This window comes from Echinops telfairi, unplaced genomic scaffold (genome assembly GCF_000313985.2).
Source record: "Echinops telfairi isolate 266 unplaced genomic scaffold, ASM31398v2 ScPeMD7_7469;HRSCAF=8507_1, whole genome shotgun sequence".
In the NCBI taxonomy this organism is placed as follows: domain Eukaryota; kingdom Metazoa; phylum Chordata; class Mammalia; order Afrosoricida; family Tenrecidae; genus Echinops; species Echinops telfairi.
The window spans coordinates 130347136-130357328 of NW_022111373.1; the positions used below are offsets into that span (position 1 = coordinate 130347136).

The following is a 10193-nucleotide window of genomic DNA, read 5'->3' on the forward strand; positions in this document are numbered from 1 at the left end:
TCTTCATCTGTTTCTCTTGCACACTCACGCAGACTATTGTGCATTCCTCTATTGAATTTTGAGTTTTCTAAAGATACACCTGACACTATCCACACGGTATAGATCCTCCCATTCTGTTTTTATATAGTTTCTTTCTCTCTGTTCTTCTCTGTCTCACACACACAAACATGCTCTGTGTGCGCGGGCATGCACACACACACACATCAGTGCAATTGTACACGCCTGCTCGCACGTGCACACATGGAAGGGATGCCATATGTCCAGAGTGAAACCCACTTGGAGAAACAGAAGTGCTGAACACTACGTCCCAGGCTCATTGTGCGGGGACATTTGTCAGTTTTCTCTTTGGCAATGAGATTTTTCTCACCCTCAAGACATGCAAATGACTTTTTCATCTGTTCTTTTTTCTGTCATTTGCATAATTTTCTCCGATAAAACTGAAAGCTGTCTAAAAAAAAAGAAGAAGAAAATTAACCATTTGGGGCCTTGCCATGCAGTTCCATGACCTTTCGGGCAGAGTGAGATTTCTTCTGGGAAGGAGTCACTTTCGGTGCTGGGGGCTCAGTGACAGAGAGAGCTGATGAGGGATGGGTGTCTGCAGGTTGTCAAGGGCGCTCGGCTCCATTTTAAAAGTTGTGTGGCATTTGGGAGCCTGGCATGCCCTTTGCTGGGTCCTCTCATGAAATCAGGATTTCCACTGAGAACACAGGAGAGTATCCACGTGGGTGTAATGCCTTTTTCTCTTACAACCTCAGCTTCATTGCCACACTGCACGTGGTCTGGTGAGTGCGGCACTATTTTAAAATGTTCTTGGTAGAACTACACAAGCAGCGCTCACTTCTCCATGCAATGGTTCAGGTGCTTGTGGCTGTTTAAAAGGGGGAGAGAGAGAGGGGAAATAAAAAGGTAAACCTGGCACAAATGCTTATTTAGGATGAAGATTTCATACGTAGCAGGTTTGCCCTCTGGGCAGCTGGGCTAAACCTCTCAATTCAGGTTGGTGAAACTAAACGTGGAAGTATGTCCCAGGCTAGGGCGATAGACAAGATCAGCTCTCTCTTCTGTCACTTGGCTTGAAACATGTCTCTTCTCTCTTGCCTTATAAATCAGTTCTATCAGCCTATTAATTGTTTCACAGTATCTGAGAGCTAACATCGGATGCACCTCCAAACCCAGCAAGAGAAAGCACCGTGTGTGTGTGTGTGTGTGTGTGTGTGTGTGTGTGTGTGTGTGTTTCTTTAGATGACTGGAACTCTGTAGCTAATCCCTTGCAAATTACAGTCTGGAAGTAGTTCATCCATTCGGCTGGAAAAAGGCAGGATTCCCAAGTGGCCCTGGTGCCGTTTCCAATTCCCAGGAGAGCCACCAAGACTCCCTGTGCATTGCGTGCGCCCCGAGAGAGTTCCAGGCTAATCAGGTCACTGATGATCGCCAGGCTCCCGGGACTTGACAGGAGCCTATCACAGACCCAGGGAGCCTCCTGATGGCCAGAGCTTGCTCATGGACTCGCTCCCGTGCAGATGCACGGCTCAGTCCTGCTTCGCTCCCTGGGAACCTCGGAGGATTTCAACTGCTCTCTCTCCCCCCTCAGACTGCCAGGAGCTCCCTGTAAACAGCCCGAAGGGGCCCAGGATGCAGCTACTTGGAAGGTGTTGATTGAAAACTTCGATCCCCCCACCCCAGTCACGCTTGATTTGCCTGATTTCTCATCTCGTTCACGGAGAATATATTTCAATTAAGGTAAGTGCTGCTTTATCTGGGTGACTGCATTGCCCCGGCTTTCTGCATTGAAAGTTCTAAATGACTACACTGACATTCTGCACTGCAGCTAGTGGCTGTTTATGTCAGGAAAAGGCTGGTTGATAAGCAAGTGTCCTAGAATGGCAGCCAGCGCTGGGGAATCATGGCATTCCCAGGCACTTTCTTTAGGAGATCAAATCATTGAGACTTGCTTCAGAGAAAATCAAAAGGGTATCTGAAAGGAGGACTCATTGCTGATTTTACCTTTTTAATCATCTGTTTAGAGCACTATGTGGTCCAAAAGGTAACTTAATTCTGATAGAAGTGTCTTGTTGAGCCAGCCGGTAAAAGATCTGAGTCTGAAAGCTTCAAAGTTCAATTAAATGGAAAGGAAATTTGCAAAGGTGAATTGCAGTGTTTGTGCAGTTTCTACTTCAGCAGTGTTTCCGACCTCCCCTCCACCTCGGGCTTTCATTCGAAACCTCCAAATATATGTGTTATTTTAGTGTCCCTTGAGGAGTTCAAATACAAAAGGTGGAGTTTGGAGTTTAACTTTCAAGAATAATTCACTGAGGAGATTGAAGATAACCTTGGTCCGGCTTATAGTTCGTTTCGTGTACAGGAGAGAGGGATTCCTCTCAGAAAATGATCGCAATAAAAGCAGAAGTGAAGGAAACTTAAATGCTTCCTCCTCAGATGCTTATTTTGAAAGTAGAATTGTATAATAAGGTGGATGGTTAATTACTTCTATCGTGAAATTTCCAGCGGGATGCTTGCAGTTGCTCTTTGCTGTAAGACAATAGTAAATTGAAGTTGAGTTTGCATCTGACTGGGGAGTTTGAGTCACCGGAGCATGTCTTACTTCTATACCCATTTTTCTGACATTTCTTAAACATATCTGGTAACTCATATAGGTCACTCATTTCAAAGTTTGAATTAATTAGTCATCTAAACTCTGAGGCTTCTGTGTTCCTTTGCACATATAAATAGGGTCTGAAGGCTTTAGCCTACTTTGTAATAAATTTTCACATAGTCCAGAATGATTGGCTAATCCAGTCAATGTAATGATATTACACTTTATTGATTATCACTCTAAGCACATCAAGAAACCCAACTGTTCATCTTATTATAGGGTACTGAAACTTTAAAAAGATTTGTCAAAGTGGAAACAAAGCGTCACAAATAGAATTACCTGTTGTTATAGGCGCATACTCTTAAAGAGGACTTTCACGAACTCGTTTGTAATAGGAAAGTGAAATGCAAATACCAAGCTGCCTTTGTGTGAAGCTGTGCACAGTACTGTTTCCTCTGAGCCTTTCTAGAGTGAGCATTCAAACCTCCTGAAATGTTGATTCTCCTCCTGCTTCTGGATACCAGGAGATGGGCCATTGGACAGAGCTGTCAGAACACTGCGGATGTTAATTGGCTCGCCTTCAGAAATCCTCTGGGGAGCTTTCCGGGGTGGGGGAGCTTTTCGGGCTGATGTTGATGTTACTGACGAGCCCCAGGAATAAAACATTTTCAAGTCTCAGAAGCACTGGTGTGTAGTCATGAGTTAGCTGTAGGTTTTCAGTCCGAGCCTGCAGACATTTACCTCTCTGTGCAGTACTGTGAGTCCCTTCCTGGGGAAAGGTTTGTCATCAGACACGGAGAGGAGTGTTTTGACTATAGTTACCACCCCTAGGTCTCTAACTGCTGCCCTCTCCTCCTCCACTTCTTTTTCTTAAAGACCCCAGGCCCAGAAAAGGCAACACTAAACAATCAGAGCTACCATCCCTAGTAACAAACTTGTACATTGCTGGAAACACTTAGCTGTTAAGTCTTAAAGTGTATCCCTTATGCCTAGTTCAAAACTGATGGAGCAGCACATCCAATGAAATTTGACAGGATCATTTCAGTAATGCCTTTGACTATGCAAGGATACATTTAATGGTTAAGGAAAGGTTTGCATTTACAAATAAAAATAGGAAGACAATTGTAGTTCTTCAGAGTGTTTATTCCGTTTTTACAGGGCTTGGTTATTCTTCCACTGCTCTTGTTCCTGAGTCTTGATTTGCATCACAGAGGCTGGTAAAACAACAGAGAGCCTCTTGGGTAGCATTTAAACTCCCCTCTGGGCAATTCCTAACATAGAACCCTTTAAATTAAAAAACAACAAACCTCACAGACTTGGAGTCTATGCCAACTCAAGGCCAAGCTGTAGACAGGGTAGAACTGCCCCTGTGAGTTTCAGAGACAGGAACTGTTTGCAGAGTGTAGGAACCCCTGTCTTTCTGCCTCGAAGCTGCTGCTGGTTTCAAATGACTGACCTTGGACACACAGCATAACCACTATGCCACCGGGATTCCTGGGGACCCTTTAAGGAATTGTTGACATTTGTTAGCATCAAAATTCTCAATCTGTCTTCCTTTGCTTTCTATTTTTTTAAACATGTATAGTATACTGTATAGTTTTCATATTCAATGTCTGTATTTCCTTTCATTTGACTGGAATTGATTCTTTCTGGGAGATCAGAAAACAGGATCAGATAAAACTCATTACAGTAGGAAACTTCAAAAGGAAGCAAATAAAAACATGTTAAAACTTTCTAAATCTTGACTGAAGATTTAACATCTACTCATCAATATGTACCATGGCCTTTTCAATAAAGGATGATGCAAATTGGTAAGCTAAAACCACACTGACTGCCATCAAGTCAATATCCACTCACAACAACTCTATTGGACAGGGTAGAGCTGCCCTTAGGTGTTTCTGTAATTCAGAAGCATAGGAAGCCCTGGGGGCCACTGGAGGTTTCAAACTGCCCTCCTTGTGGGTCACAGTCCACTGCAAACCACCAAGATACCAGAGAAGGATAGCACCTAGCAAATTGTGCATGCCTGCTAAATACCAGATATCTAGGATATGTATTTGGCATCTGTGATTCTATGATCATCACATCAAAAGGATACAGCAAAAGCTATTTATTCCAATTTTTCACATAAGGAAATGTGTGCTAGGATCTAGTGCATAAATGGGTCGAGTGTCCATTGTAATTAGTCGACTTATGGTTCAAAATCAGTTCAAGTTATACTACGGTAAATCATTTATAACTTAATTGTATTACCTTCAGAACAATTCAGTCAGTGGCTGACTCAAAATAAAGGATTGTATAAATTTCATAATCAACTGTGTTAGGAACAAACATATAAACTGTTCCTTTAAATTATGAATGAGGTTAGTGTTCAGTCCTTTGCTTTAAGCGGATTCTACTTTCTAATGAATTGTGGGGGGGGGCATTCTATTATCTGGGTAATCACCATTGAACTTTAATATCTTTACTGCAGGCATAGTCCTAGAGTTATGAAAGAGCTATTTTTAATTGTGTCTTCTTGAATTTGCAGGTAAATCAGACCAGGGACGTAGAGTTCATCTTCTGTCTTAACTTTAGGGCAGTGTTTCCCCAAGTGGCTGACACCACTCCTGGGGAACGCTAGAAAAACCCAAGGGAGCTGCAAAAGGAGATGCCTATACCTTCTCCTGAATTATGGGCTAGAGTACAAACAGTTACATCACCAGGGGAGCGCTAAGCTTTTTTTTTCCCTGAAAAGGGGGCTATGGGCCGAATACGTTTCGGGACCTGTGCTCTTGACAAAACTCAGGATTGTCTTTTCAATTCCTTAAGGGCTGCATGTTCATCGAGCGAAGGTGACTGCGGTGACGACTCTGTGGCGAGTAGAGGCTAGTTCGGTCATTTGGAAGGGAGGGCAACTTTCCATGACATTAAAGAGCGAGCAGGACTTTCCCATAAATGGGTTGTTCACAACCTGGGGACATCTTGCGTACATTTTCTAAGAGAGGCAGACTAACTCACTTTAAATTAAATAAAATGTAGAGACACAAATCCAATACTACTTATTTTGAAAGGTGATAAAAATGATTGATCAAAAGCAGCCTCCAAAAACAAAACAAAAACTCATTGCCATCAAGTCAGGAGTGACTAATAGAGAGCCTATTGGACAGAGTGGAACTGCCTCTGTGAGTTTCTGAGACTGTGTATCTTTATGGGAGTAGAACACCCTTCTTTCTGTGGCAGAGCAGCTGGTGGTTTTGAACTGCCGACTTTGCAGTTAGCAGCCCAACTCAGAGGCAGTATGAGGGCATTTGGAAAGAAGATTAAAAGGAGTGATCAAAAGCAGCTAAAGGGTATTCATATTAATGGCAAGAGACACACACACACATATTGATGAACTGACAGCTGAAAAGGAAGGCTATAAGGCAAACTGTAAGAAAGTAGATATAAATACACAGAAATGTATCTTTTTTACTGACTTTAAGTAAACCTTCCTATAGATATGCAATGATTTGCTGCAGTTAAATGTGTTGATAAGGCAACACTGTTCCCCAAACTAAAACTGGGTCCACTCTTATCACAAAAAAGGGAGAACTTTTTTTTTTTTTAAGGGAGAACTTTTATAACATTAGGGTTGAACCTAGAAAATCTCATCTTAAATGATTGTCACATCCTGAGACGTGCTGAGATGTTAACTAAAGGTTAGGATGTAACACTAGAACATATTGCACCTCCAAATTTTCCCAAGCCTCTGAAAAGATGAAATTGGTGTGAATTGGGGAGTGTGTGTGTGTGTGTGTGTGTGTGTGTGTATTAGCCAGATTGGTGGATTTGTGTCTGCTTTTTTGCTAAATGGCATAATGCAACTAACTTCCTTTTGTTCTTGATGATGACTTTAGATCATCCGATAAGCAACGTAAGCCCTCGCGGACTAGTAGTGAGCTCTGGTGAAGTCGTAGTTATGCTTTGGGCTCTGCTTTCAGAAAGGTCTCCTAGGGAGAAAGCCTGGCCTCCCCACTCCCATGAACAATTAGAGTCTCAGAAGCCCACTCAGGGACAGTTGGACCCTGACCTCTACATCATTATGAGTTCACATTTACTCAATGGCACTGACATTGTGTTTGTTTTTGTTTTGAGTGAACAAATTAGCTTTTCCTCCCTACCAATTCCTAAATCATAATTTCTGCTTCTAGGTTTGGGTTAGGCACACCTCAGTCTTCAAAGTAACACCCTTGCTTTTTAACTGTTCAAGAAGTCCGCTGCACCAGGTTAGCCCGATGCCAAGCTTTGTTTACACATTTGTTGTCACATTTGTCTGATGCTTCCATGAACATCAGTTGTGCAGCTGAGCAAGATAAAATCCTTGACAACCTCAATCGTTTCTTCTTTTATCCTGCACCAGTTACATACTGCTCCAGTTGTGAGTGTTTGGTTTTCTTTACGCTGACTTGTCATCCATACTGAAGACTGCAATCCTTGTTCTTCCTCAGAAGGGCTTCAATCCTCCTCACTGTCGTCACAGCATGTTTCTTTCAGCTGCTTCTTTCAGGTTGTTCATAAGCCTTCCTCCAATCCCGGTGCCACATTCCTCTTCGTATAATCCAGCTTCTCTAGGTATTTGCTCAGCATTCAGATTGAATAAATATGGCGAGAGAACACAACCCTGATGCACCCTTCCCCTGATTTTAAACCATGCCGTATTCGTATTCTCTTGTTCTGTTTCCACAACTGCCACTTCATTCATATGCAAGTTCTGCATGAGCACAATTAAGTGCTCTGGGATCCCCATTCTTCTCAAGCCTATCCAGAGTCTGTTATGCTACACACAGTGGAATGCCCTTCCATAGACAATAACATATAAATATCTTGCTGTTATTGTCGGCTTTCAGCCAACGTCCATCTGACAGCAGCAATGATAATGCATGTTTTACATCTTCTTCTGACTCTAGCCTTAATTTTTGGCACCTCCATGCCAATATACTGTGTGTACAAATATGTTCTCATGGAAACTGTGTGTGCTTTCTTTGTCTGTACCTCCTGATGGGAACAGATGGTTCCAACTTTCCACTGAGCAACAAGTGTTGGATTTGAACCACTGACCATGCAGTTAGCAATCTAACACTTACCGCACAGTGCCCCCAGGCCTTCTTAATATAGAGCACACTCCTTTTATATACAGTACTTATGTTCCCAACCTTACAGTTAGCTTACATTTCATTTTTGAAATTGGATGATCCTTGTAGCTGTGTATAAGAACAAGGGAGAAACCGTTTGTGTGTGTGTGTGGTTAGGTTGCTTTCTAGAAGAATGAACCTGGTTGTAAAAGTAGATTGCTGTTGTGCTTCAAAGGCTGCAATGCCTAGAGCTCCCCGGGTGTCTCTGACCCACTGGCCACAGTGGATTTGAACAGAGATGAGTATGGCCAGATAGAAGACCGTCATCTCTAAAGTAGCCACTGATTCAAAGAAGCCTTACAGAAGTTCCTGGTTGAAAAAGTTATGTTTTCTGTTAGTTAACAAACTTCTGACTTGGGAGCTTTAACTCTGAGATGCAGTGTAGGTGACTTGTAGCTGATGGGCAGGAAGAGAAATTAAGAAATAGCTGGCAATAACAGTTTGAAACCACCAGCATCTCCTTGGGAGAAAGGCTTGGCTTTTTACCCCTGCAGAACAGTTGCAGGCTTGGAAAGCCACAGCTTGTTGCCAGGAGTCCGCATTGAGCTTGATGGCGCCGAGTTTGGGTTGGGGTGTCTAGCAGTGGTAGTCAGAAGGCTACCAGGCAGGGGTGGATTACCTCATAAAGAGATGGTGAAGCTCACTGAAAAAATTCACTACAAGATTTCTAAGTATGCACTAGGAAGCACACGCTGAACTTGCTTACTGGGCACTCTGTCCCCATCAGGGGCTGTACATTTAGAAAGAGATTTGCTTCTGTATGAAGATGCTCTGGAATTGGAAGAGAGACAGAGGTCCAGCCAGCCAGAAGCAAAATTTTCAGGGGGTTAAAAGGAAGAAAAGTGAGATTATTCACGACAGTTCAGTACATAAGCACAAATAAGCCAATGCTGACCTAGCTTATAGGGTAGTCCAGCATTACTCTCAGGAATGAAAGGAGCTTAGTTGCATCACATGCACGTGGAGGATTTACTGATTCACCCAGATGCCTAGGCGCAGAGAGGAAGGCACTGGCTCTGGTGGTAAAATCATGGGGTTGTGTTATCCTGGCTAATTGTCTAACCCAGTGGCAAAGAGAATCATTTCCCACAGAGGCACATGCTATCTCAGAAGAATGACCCTGGTGTGTAAAAGTCGTCTAGAGCCACATCACCCTCATAACAATGTGCAGTGCTGAGTATTTGTCCCCTCATCCTCATTCTCCTCTGTGGGTTCGGACCCCATGACCACATCCAACCGAGTGTAACTGTGTGCCTGGGAAAGGAAAAGAGCGAAACTTACTGCCTCTCTCACATCATCACGGTGTTGGCAGACAGTGGTTGGAACAGGACTGGGGGAAGTTTTCACCTATAGGTTTGATGCCCCACTCCATGAGTTCAAATCCTCTGTGAGCACTTGAAAGCTCCAAGGACTTGCCAACTCAGTGGTAATTTCTAAACCAGGTTTTGATGCTCCTTGAGATGTGGCAAAAGGCACCTTGGTGCCATTGTGGTTAAGCATCGGGCTGCCTGCTGCTAACTGCAAGGACAGTGGTTTGCAACTACCATCCACTCTGTGAGAGAAAGGCAAGGCTTTCTACTCCATAAAGAGTGACTGTCTCACAGACCATGGGGACACTTCTCCTGTCCTGTAGGGTAGCCGTGAGTCAGAGGGGCCTCCAGGCCAGTGAGTGTTTGCGTCTTAGCCTGGGAGACTGAATGCACCAGCTGCACAGCACTCCCCTGAGAAACACAAGAGAAAGGGTGACAAGACGCTTGCAGGAGCTGAGATGCTCAGGAAAGGAAAAGAAGGGACTTCGAAAACGTGGGCGGAAAATTGGAAATCCCCCGCATAACAGGTCCTATAAACAGGAAACCTCTTTGTAGTTCTTTATCTGTCGATTGGGGAACATCAGCAACATTTTCTATCCTCATCCACATAAGGAATATGATAGGGAATCTGTTCCTTATCAATAATAACCAGTGGATTCAGACACTGTGTCTATATTCAAACATTTGGGTTTGGGAAGCACATATTTGGACGTCCACGAAGAACGGGGTGTTTCTCAAAGAGAATTCATTCAGGGAGCAGGGTGGGGCAACAGCACGAGTGGAATCTCTTCCTCTGGTTGTTTTAAGTATGTTGAGAGGAGGGTAACAATACTTGAAACACTGGTCCCTTCTGACCGTGGATAGCCACCAGCCTAATTTGGTTTTAGAAAGGTGAGAAAACTACAGCCCATGGGCCTCATCCAGCCTGCTGCCTGCGTTTCTAAATAGAACTCCTACTGAAGCACAGCCACGGCCGTTTGTTTCTGTGTTGTCTGTGGCTGCAGGCACGCTACTTGCACAAGGAGATCATTGGGCCGACGCAGGAGAAACTCGTTCTCATTTGGTCTTTTCAGAAAAGATTTGTTGACCCCTCTTTTATAGGCACATTGATGCGTTCCTTTAAAGGATCTTGCATGC

At 43.6% G+C, this 10193-nt stretch overlaps 1 protein-coding gene across 1 annotated transcript in view; it reads left to right on the top strand.

Moving 5' to 3' along the window:
* The first annotated feature begins 1532 nt into the window (after positions 1-1532).
* The window catches only part of CDH12 (cadherin 12), a 532964-nt gene continuing 524303 nt past the window's right edge, over positions 1533-10193 (top strand). The window contains exon 1 of the mRNA XM_004698091.2: positions 1533-1740. The gene's annotated coding sequence lies outside the window, so the exon portion shown is untranslated. The remainder of the gene's footprint in view (positions 1741-10193) is intronic.